An 8,979-nucleotide genomic window follows, 5' to 3' on the forward strand; every position below is an offset into this window, starting at 1 on the left:
TCCCTTCTTAGTCTATAGACTGAAGCTAAATCTTAGTCACAATTTTGAAGTCCTAAGAAAAAGACTTGATTAACTGAACTTAGATCAAGTCCCAAACCAGGACTGAGACATTGTGGGCTGGGTAATAGGAACAGGATTACCTCAGTTGCAAACATGTGAATGGAAGGCTACAGTGGAGTTTCCGAGAAAAGAGGTGTGGGAATCCTATGCAATAGGCATTCACTGTATTTGTCTATCTTGAGCTGCTGGCAAGAGTTGTGCTCTAAACAAAAAAAGTAAATACTTTCCCGTATGACTAGATTTTCCTCCCTCCCATGCCCCCATATCATTCCAGATTCCCTTGTCTAGATTGAGCCAGTGGATTTGTATTTGATCTGAAAGTTTTCAATCTACAGATGAGTTCTACAATCATTCGAGAGTATTCAAGTTTGAGTTTAATCCATTTCTGCTTTTTCTGCTTCTACCCAGACCTGAAGCTCAGGTTCCAGCATGCTTCATTGATGATTGTGCCCACTGTACAGTTGTTTTCAATCTCCACTAGCTAAGAAGCATATTTTTGTCATTTGCTTTTCATTCCTTGAAATCATCCCTAATGCCAAAGCTTAAACTGAACTTTTTTTTTTTCTTTTTTTTCAGGCTTAATTCACTTTATTTTTCTTGTATAAAAACCCTATGTTGTAGCCACAGCTGGAGCCTGGGTCCTCTGCACCGAGACTCTGGTGTGGGTCTTGAGGAGGTGGTCAGTGAATTCCTGATAGGGAGACTTGGTGAATGCAGTCTTCTTCCAGAGGTCGGGGGTCGGGTAGCTGTAGGTCTTAAAAACAGGCCGGGCGCGGTGGCTCACGCTTGTAATCCCAGCATTTTGGGAGGCCGAGGCGGGCGGATCACGAGGTCAGGAGATCGAGACCACGGTGAAACTCCGTCTCTACTAAAAATACAAAAAAATTAGCCGGGCGTGGTGGCGGGCGCCTGTAGTCCCAGCTGCTCGGAGAGGCTGAGGCAGGAGAATGGCATGAACCTGCGAGGCGGAGCTTGCAGTGAGCCGAGATTGCGCCACTGCACTCCAGCCTGGGCGACAGAGCGAGACTCCGTCTCAAAAAAAAAAAAAAAAAAAAAAACAGCATCAAAGGTGGCCTTGGCAAAGTTGCCCAGGGTGGCAGTGCAGCCCCTGGCTGACGTGTAGCAGTCATCGATACCAACCATCATGAGCAGTTTCCTGGGCACAGGCGCCGAGACGATGCCAATGCCCCTGGGAGCGGGGATGAGGCACACAAGCACAGAGCCGCAGCGGCCTGTCACCTTGCAAGGGACAGTGTGGGGATTGCAGATCTTGTTCCCCCAGTAGCCTCTGCGCACGAGGACAATGGAGAGCTTGGCCAGGATGAGGGCCCTGCGGATGGCAGTGGCCACCTCCTTGGAGCACTTAACACCCAGACCGACGTGGCCATTGTAGTCCCTGATGGCAACAAACGCCTTGAACCTAGTGCACTGGCTGGCGCGGGTCTGCTTCTGCTCCGGCGTAATCTTCAAAACCTCGTCCTTGAGAGAGACCCCCAGGAAAAAGTCAATGATCTCAGATTCCTTGATGGGCAGGGAGAAGAGATAGATTTCCTTCAGGGACTTGATCGAGCTCCGTGGCCTCCGCCCAGGCCCTGGCCCTGGCCCTGAATGTCACTGCCAAAACCTCCATGGAAGCCACCGCGGTTCCGCATCCCAGGGCCCCAGGGGGCCTCCGCCCCGCCCCGCCTTCCCGCTGCATCTGCTTCATCTGCCCTTTGGTGTTTTCTCAGAAAATATGCTAAATTGGAAATTTTTAACGTAACGATCGTCTGTTAAAGCAGCCAACTGATGTTACTATTCCCCATCCCCAGCCCCCAACCCCTATACCTTTTAAGCAAAAATTGTCTCAGATTTGTAAAAGTGGAGAAAACAATTTGTCCAGGTGACAGGTATAATTTTATTTACTTTCCAATCTTTCTTCCAATGATTTTATTGCCCTCTTTAGATATAGTACATTAGTCTAAGGCAAGTTCCCACGAAGGACTTTTTTTCTCTGCTTTTAATGTCTTTTAAGACAATCGTTAAAGTTGTACATCCAGCAACACATTTTCTATCTGATATTTTCTCTGCTTATTCTAAAACTTTAAAATTTTAAGCTTTCCTTGTAGAACTTTCTACTTAAATTATTAATCCAATTTAATTTAAATTTTCATAAGTTATTAAAGAAGATTGCATGTGAGTAGCCAATTTTCAGATTTGGCAAGTTCTAATTCAAGATAGTGCTAACGTGCAGCCTTTGGGTATTAACTTTCCTTAAGTAAAGCATGAAATAATTTCTTTCATCCAAGATAAAATGTGGATGGCAGATGCTTTTCAAAGGGTTTAATTAATTATCTCAATTTTAGACCACCCAAGAGTTGGAAGTACAGTTGGAATTGAATATATAGATACAGCTCAAAAGTAATATGATGTCTGGTAGGCCTAACAATTTTCATAATTGAAGACATTAATATATAATTTGGTGTGTCTTTGAAAGCCATGTATTCACCTACATTAGGAAGCTAGAGTTATGAAATAAACTGTTATTTCTTGTGACTTTGTCTCTATTTTATTTTTCCAGGGCCAATGGGATAATTTGGTAAAATTAATTGACCATTAGATACTTGCTTTCATTAAATAAAGTATCAAAGTAGTCATTATCATGGCCTGAGGAATATTTTTGAAAAGAAATAACAGAAAATAAATCTTTGTAAAAAGAAAACCCAAGGAAGACCAACAGAATGTTCAGCAGAAGTTTCCATAAATACATACACTCCCCAAATAGTGTTAAATGCACTTCAGCCTTGAATTCCACTGTGTCACAACCACGTACATACTCAGTTACTATAAATGAGGCTAAAACGGCTTAATTGAATCATATGTGTGCTATCAGATGAAACATAAATACTAACACAAAAATGAAGTAGATAGGCATTCAGTGGTGTTATTTGAGGGTCATATCAGAATCTCACATTTTATCAAACATTTCTTCACCAAGTAGTCACATTGCCTAAATTTTTTACGACGGGTTAGTTGAATAGAAAAACATTCACCACTGGATACCCAAATGGGTAAATATACTTATTCATACTGGTGCTGTCCAGTAGAACCACACCACAAAACCAGTCTAGCAGAGCACTGAGCAAACATTTCAGAAAAGTAGCAGCTTATTTTGAAATTTATTTTAGTATAAAAACATAGCAAAAAACAAACAAACAAAAACAAAGCCAAAGTTGGCTATTATGTTTTTGAGCTCTTGATCATTCAAGAGCTAAGTGAGAGCATACCAGAAATAAAGTTGTGGATGAAAGACAAATGTAACACCTTGGATAGATAAATGCGATAGCAGAAAGTAGAACTTTTGTTAGGAGTTATAGAGTGGTTCAATTAGATTTTTATAAATTCTGTTTTGCTGGTATGTGGCTGATGATGACATAAGAATTGCTGTGGCCTGAAGTTATCATGTATGGTCAAGTGATAGCAAGGTATGATAAAGTTGGAGGGTGAGGACAAGAATTGACACAGAGGATAAAAAGAAAAAGGGAAAGTGTGGTGAGAGAAACTGTCTTGCTGGAGATCGTTATTAAGTTACCTTTAAGTAGTTAGCCTCTGATATTATGCCCTAAGATTTCTAAATGGTTCCTAGTGCCTTGCTAATGAGTGTGCTCAGCAGAGCAGCAGATTCAGCATCTCCCAGGAAATTGTTAGATATGCAGAATTGAAGACAGTGCTTCAGACCTACAGAATCAGAATCTGTATTTTAACAAGGTTCCAAGTACTTCATGTGCATGTTAATTTTGGAGAAGCATTCCTGTTTGGTTATCTAGATGTAAATGCTTAAATGATGTATTGATAAGTGAAATTTAAACTCTAATAAAAACATTGTTCTTTAATATAATTTTGTGGTTTTAATCTGAGACTAGGCAATAATGACACTTTGTTTTGCTCAATTTAGTTCTAAAATACAGAGTGTCTGTTCACAGGCTGCATGCTGTCTACATAACTGTTTCCCTGTGATTAGAAGACAACAGAAAATATACTTTGACTTTTGTCAGCCAAGGCATTGGAAATTGGGAGATTGCTTATCTTCTCTTTTCCACATGATGTCAAAGCAGCCACATGAAGAATGGAAAACCATGCCAAGTGCAGTGACATGCACCTATTGTCTCAGCTACTCAAGAGGCTGAGCCAGGATCACTTGAATTCAGGAGTTTGAGACCAGCCTGGGCAACATAGCAAGACCCAATCTTAAAAAAAAAAAGGAAAAGAAAAAACCAAAATAATGAGTTTTCAAATTTGTTCTACATGAATGATATACGTGTATGAGAAATTCACTATGTCTAATGCTTTTATGTACTCGTAAGAAATCTGGCCATCACTCTTAAGAAAGGATAATAGACCAAGAAAAATCAAACACCTTTCAGCCACTTAAAGGTAAAAAATCTAAGTTCACAGAAAATGTTATCTCTTACAGAGTTCAATGCAAAATAAGAGGCAGCCTTTTTTAGCTTGTTTACTTCAACTCCCTATGATCTGACCACACATTCCAATATGTACTCATTGTAAATTCAGAACGGTTAAGAAACATCCTGCTCAGATAACTCTCATTTCATCAGATCCCAATTTTCCCACCCAGGGCCCAGACCACCCAAAAAACTGGGCAAAATTACTAGCAAGAACTATATAACTAAAGCTTTTATGCATACCTGTGAAAAGTAGCTATTTCTATAATCATTCTCCCCTTTAGTATGCAAGTTTGAGGTCAAATTAGAAATCTTAACATAATCCAATAATTTATTTGCATGTCCAAGATACAGAACAATTTCATAGTCATCATGAGACATGGTGCTGTTCCTATGTTGCATTGTGACTTTCCAACAATCATATTATTTTCCAGATCTCAGTTTCTCTCTTTATGTTAAGGAGATAAAAATACTAGTACCACCTTTCTCATAGTGTTATTGTGAATATAGGTAACAGTGGGAGTTAAAGAGCTTTGAGGTGTATCAAGTGTTATATTAATATAAAAGATTATTATTGGTAAGATATTTTATTATTATTATTATTATTATTATTATTATTTTGAGACAGAGTCTCACTCTGTCACCCAGGCTGGAGTGTAGTGGCACGATCTCGGCTCAATGCAACCTCTGCCTCCCAGGTTCAAGCGATTCCCTTCCCTCAGCGTCCCGAGTATCTGATACTACAGGTGTATGCCACCATGCCTGGCTAATTTTTGTATTTTTAGTAGAGACGGGGTTTCGTCATGTTGGCCAGGCTAGCCTCGAACTCCTGACCTCGGGTGATCCACCCGCCTTAGCCTCCCAAAGTGCTGGGATTACAGGCATGAGCTATTGTGCCTGGCCGGTAAGTATATTTTCTTAAAGACATTGTAGGATTTATAAAGTGGCATGTATTTGGGTTTATTTAATAACATGTAGTTTAGGATGTCCAATTCTGCCATCAATAACATTCGTTTCTCAATAGATTTTTCTTCAGAAAGTTGAACATAGAAATTGACCATTTTAATATAGAAAAATATTTTTACAGGGCAACAACATAGATATACTTTTCTTCACTCTATTTGGCCTTGAACAATTATTCAAGAACACATAGATACAATTTTGAAAGAGTGAGGGAAACATACTCATAAATTAAATTGTTGGTATTATTTTTATTTTCATGACTACTACATTTTGAGTACTTTACTCAATTTCATTTTCTCAGGCAATTTATTTATAACTGAATATACTTAATGGCCATTATAAAGTGTATTTAGAATTTTCGAGCTCAGGGCCAGGCACGGTGGCTCACACCTGTAATCCCAGCACTTTGGGAGGCCAAGGCAGGCGGATCATGAGGTCAGGAGACTGAGACCATCCTGGCCAACATGGTGAAACCCCATCTCTACTAAAAATACAAAAAAAGTAGCCGGGTGAGGTGGCAGGCGCCTGAAGTCCCAGCTACTCAGGAGGCTGAGGCAGGAGAATGGCTTGAACCTGGGAGGTGGAGCTTGCAGTGAGCTGAGATCATGCCACTGCACTCCAGCCTGGGCAACAGAGCAAGACTCCATCTCAAAAAAAATAATAATAATAAATTAAAAAAAAGAATTTTTGAGCTCAGTTGTTTTACTGCAAACAAAATAATTTTAGTCAAAATTAGAATGTTAGATAGTTCTCTGAACATTCAACATCAATACATTTTTGGTTAACTTGTATATTGGGTTTTAGTCTTCAGTGGTAATGCAATAGTGTTTCTTTATTTTTTAATATATAGAACTACATTAATAATTTTTATTGTGACAGGTGATTTTCCCCTCAAATTCACTACTTGAATCATCTTATAATTTTTATAATTATTTAAGCATTCGTTCATTCATTTAACAAAGACCTGATTGCCTATTATATGCAATGGAAAGTTCCAAGCACTTGAGAAAAAATAACGATGACCAGTATTCTCTCATAAGACTCATATTTAGATGAGGAAGGAGAGATAGTAGACAAGAAAATGAACTACTAAGACATTTTCTGATAATAATTGCTATGCAAAACAAAACAAGACAAAAAGTTAGATAGGTAGATGGGTAGGTATCATTCCAAAAAAAAAAAAAATCATTTCTCTGAGCAGTGACATTTGAAGAGAAATACAGATGATGAGGAGGAGCCAGCAGATGAATATCAAGGGGAAGGACATTGACAGCAGAGAGAACAGCTAAGCAAACAGCTTGCAGAATATCTGAAACTAAGGCCAGTGTGATTGCAGCGCAATGAGAGAGGGGTGGGCAAAAGATGAGATCAGAGTGTGAGGTATGGATTATGACAGGATGATGTTGTATCTTATAGGTCATAGCAATGAATCGGGTGATTAATGCAGATGTAGTGGGAAGCAACTGGAGAATTCTAAGCAAGAAAAGGACATGATATATTTTATGATTTAAAAGCTAGCTGCTGTTGGAGAACATATTGTGGTGGGAGTGAGTGCACGTGTGGAAGAAGAGATCAGATGAAGATGATTGCAGTAATGCATGTGGGAGATAATAGTAGTTTCAGTGTGCACAGCAGCAAAAGACATGGTGAGAGGTAATTGCATTTCAAGTCTATTTTAAAGGTAAGCCCGACTATATTCACTTATCTGTGGGCATGCAGAGGAGAAAGAAGGGAATTAAGAAAGATAGGCAGGTTTCAGACTGACCAATTGTTGGGCTGCTATTAACTGAGTTAGGAAATAATGAAGAATGAAGAGTGGTGAAAGAAAAGAGGGAAACTCAAGAAAATTAGAAAGCCATCTGACCCAATCCACCTTGTAATTTCTATTATTGCGTTGTATGTTTGGGATGCCCTCACTTTCACAGACCCCTGGAAAGGAAAGAAGCAATATAAAAATATATAAGATTTCCTAGAACCCCTCTAGATTTTAAAGACAAAAGATTTGTCTGGGGGAAGAGAAAATAGGTCTCTCTGTTGCTGTGAGTGGGCTTTCAATCCTCTTGAAGAAGAAAGATATTGAATCTACTCAGTCTTCATATTCTAAGACTAGAACGTTAGTTCCCTTGGGAGTTCTTCATGCCACTGGACAAATACTGTCCACTGCTGATGCCTCAATTTCACTTGAAGATTTTAAAAGGTTTGAGGGCAAGTTTAAGAGACTTAACTAAGTAAATTATAATGTTATTCATACATGAAACATTTCCATGCATTTACTTTATTAAAACACTGGAGCTTACAAAAGCAGGCTCCTCAGGGACATTCACAGTTTGCCTTAGAAGTAATAGGACCACTAAAAAGTATTAAGCTGAGGAGTGAAAGAATCAGGTTGCTTTTTAAAAGATCCATTTGGCTGCAAGTTTGAGAAAGGATTGTTGCAGTCACAGGGATGCTGAAGTGGAGTTAAGCAAGACTGGAGACAAAAGGGACACCTAATATTAACTATTATGCATACTGAAGCATGCCTACTATGAATGAGATGCAGCAAAGTGAACAGATGCAAGAGATCTATGGTGCATGCCGATTAGTTGGATATGAAAGCCTATGTAAAGGAAAGGAAGAGATAAATATTAGCCTCTTGTTTTCTGTCTTTGGCCCCTGGTGGTACTATTCGCTGAGATAAGAAACAATAAAAGTTACACAATTTTAAGATGAGATGATGACTTTCATGTTGGACGTATTGGCTTTGAGATATCAGTGAGCCATCCAAGGGAAGGTGCAGTGGGATCTACAGCTCTGGTGCTCAAGAGAAAGTTCTGGTCTACAGATAGAAATGTGGAAATCATTAGTACAGAATTGCAAATGAAACTGTGTAGGTGAATGAGATGACTGAAAGAGAGTCTTGTGGAGTGAGAAGAGAATATGGTGTATGGGAGATTCTGAAAAATACAAATATTCAAGAGACAAGAGGAGGAAACACAGGAAACATAGGGAAGATGGGACAAAAGCCAGAACACATGAGACTGAAGGAGAACACCTTAGGAAACAGAGGGGTCAACTGCACATTTTTTTTTTTTTTATATATACTTTAAGTTCTAGGGTACATGTGCAAAACGTGCAGGTTTGTTACATATGTATACATGTGCCATGTTGGTTTACTGCACCCATTAATTCGTCATTTACACTAGGTATTCCTCCTAATGCTATCCCTCTCCCATCCCCCTACCCCTCCACAGGCCCCAGTGTGTGATGTTCCCCGCCCTGTGTCCAAGTGTTCTCATTGTTCAATTCCCACCTATGAGTGAGAACATGTGGTGTTTGGTTTTCTGTCCTTGTGATAGTTTGCTCAGAATGATGGCTTCCAGCTTCATCTATGTCCCTACAAAGGACATGAACTCATCCTTTTTTATGGCTGCATAGTATTCCATGGTGTATATGTGCCCCAACCCAAATGTCCACAAACATTTTAGAACTGAAAATTGTTCGTGGGTTTTGGTAGCACAGAGGTATTTGTCAA

General features: G+C 39.3%; 1 pseudogene; it reads right to left on the minus strand.

Annotated features, from left to right (window-relative positions):
* Nucleotides 1-633: 633 nt before the first annotated feature.
* LOC100587616 lies at nucleotides 634-4,194 on the minus strand (annotated as a pseudogene).
* Between the last annotated feature and the right edge of the window lie 4,785 nt (nucleotides 4,195-8,979).

The sequence above is a fragment of the Nomascus leucogenys genome, chromosome 9, assembly GCF_006542625.1.
Source record: "Nomascus leucogenys isolate Asia chromosome 9, Asia_NLE_v1, whole genome shotgun sequence".
Classification (NCBI taxonomy): Eukaryota; Metazoa; Chordata; class Mammalia; order Primates; family Hylobatidae; genus Nomascus; species Nomascus leucogenys.